Below are 2,215 nucleotides of genomic sequence, written 5' to 3'. Positions count from 1 at the left end.
CTTCTTCACATGGCATGCATAAGGTATTCCATGATGCCCAATGCCTGCTATTACCACCCACAGAACTACTCCAAAAGAATTGAGCAAAAATCTTATGTAGTCTATTAATAACATAACTAGGTGGATTTACAGCAGATAAAAGATGAATGGGCATTGTTTGTAGCACATTAGAAATTAGGACTGCTCTCCCTCCAATTGATAACAATTTACCCTTCCAACTCTGAAGTTTGTCTAACACTTTTGTAATCATGCTCTGATAATACTCCATCTTCCTCCTTGCATAGAATATAGGACATCCCAGATAAGTAAGAGGAAACTCCTGCCTCCCAATACCTGTGATCATTTCAACTTTTCTAAATACCTCCTCCTCTACTAAGTGATGCATGTATATTGCTGACTTTCCTTTGTTAACCAGTTGCCCAGAAGCTTTCTCATAAGCATTTAAAATCTCCATCACCAATCTTAATGATGTTGCATCAGATGAACAGAAAATGATTGTATCATCAGCATAAGACAGATGATTTATTTTAGGGCTCCATTTAGGCAATCCAAACCCACAAAAGTATAAATTTGAATGTAGAGAGTTCAGGCCTCTAGACAATGCTTCTGCAGCCAGAATGAAAAGTGTTGGTGATAAGGATCACCTTGCTTAACACCCCTAGTTGATCTAAAGAAACCTTTTGGTTGGCCATTCACAAGAATTGAATACCAATTGTTCCCAACTAGATCAAAAATCAGACCTATAAAAGCTTCAGCAAAACCCATCTTCCTAAGTACTTTGGTAAGGAAAAGCCATGATAGTCTATCATAAGCTTTTGCCATATCAAGTTTAATCACAACATTTGGGCCTGCTTTAGTTCTCAGTCTGATATCTGTAATGATTTCCTGAGTCAGCAACACATTTTCTACTATACTTCTTCCCTTAACAAAGCCTGCCTGTTCTTCAGATATTAAGTTTGGTAAAAGGTCAACCATCCTATCATGAACAATTCTGGAGAATATTTTGTTGACAAAATTGCTTAAGCTAATAGGCCTCATATCAGCAAAGGTCTTCACTTCTTTCTTCTTTGGCAATAGGACTAGGTTAGTGTGTGTCACACTTTTAGGCAATTGTTGACCACAGAAGAAAGCTTTCACCATATCTACTAAATCCTCTTCAATTATATCCCAACAAGATTGGTAAAAAGCTCCTGTGTATCCATCAGGGCCCCCAGCTGAATCACCACTTAGTCCCATTACTGCTTTCTTCACTTCCTCTTTAGTTGGTAGAGCCATTAGTTTTTCATTCTGCTCACTGTCTACCATATTAGGAACATGATTGAGAATGTCAAAAGTAGTTGGAACTGCATCTTCAGTGAACTGATCTTGGTAGAATTTCACAGCTTCTTCTGCAATTAGATCCTCCTCCTCTATCCAATTTCCATCACTGTTTTGAATTCTTGTCAATCTCAACCTTTTCCTCCTTCCATTAACTTGAGCATGGAAGAATTTAGTGTTCCTGTCTCCATCTTTAAACCACATCATGCCTGCTTTTTGCCTCCAGAATTCCTCTTCTAAAGCAAGATATCTGATCATTTCTGCTTGAACTTCCTGAAGTCTTTGTCTATTCATCTGACTTGGATTGACTTCAAACTGTCTCTCATGGACCAAAACAATTTCCTCCAAACTTGCAATCTTTTGGAAAATATCCCCATAAGTAGCTCTACTCCAAGTTGATAATGCCTTCTTAAGCTTTTTTAACTTGAAGTTAAATAAGATAAAAGGACTAGCACTAAAATCTGCAGACCAATTTTCCTTTACAACTTCCTTGAAAGTGTGATGTTTAGTCCAGAAATTAAGAAACCTAAAAGACTTCTTAATAGGAGGAGATTCAATATCATATTTCAACAACATAGGGCTGTGATCAGACCCTGTTTTGGATAAGTGAGTCACCTGTAAACCTGGAAAAGTTTGTTGGAACTCCATATTACCCAAGCATCTGTCTAATCTCTTAAAAATGCAATCTTCCTCTGATCTTCCATTCCACCATGTATAGATACTTCCCTTAAAACCCAAGTCTGTCAGATTGCAAGTATTAATGCAGTGTCTAAAATCATCCACCTCATTAATGTGCACAGGTAACCCTCCAAACTTCTCTTCTTCATCCCAAATCACATTAAAATCACCTCTCTAGCCATAGCATACAATGAGTCCCATAGTTCAATTCTCTCTATTG

Source organism: Nicotiana attenuata, unplaced genomic scaffold, assembly GCF_001879085.1.
Source record: "Nicotiana attenuata strain UT unplaced genomic scaffold, NIATTr2, whole genome shotgun sequence".
Lineage (NCBI taxonomy): Eukaryota > Viridiplantae > Streptophyta > Magnoliopsida > Solanales > Solanaceae > Nicotiana > Nicotiana attenuata.
The sequence above is the reverse complement of the archived record's forward strand: the minus strand, read 5'-3'. Positions refer to the sequence as shown.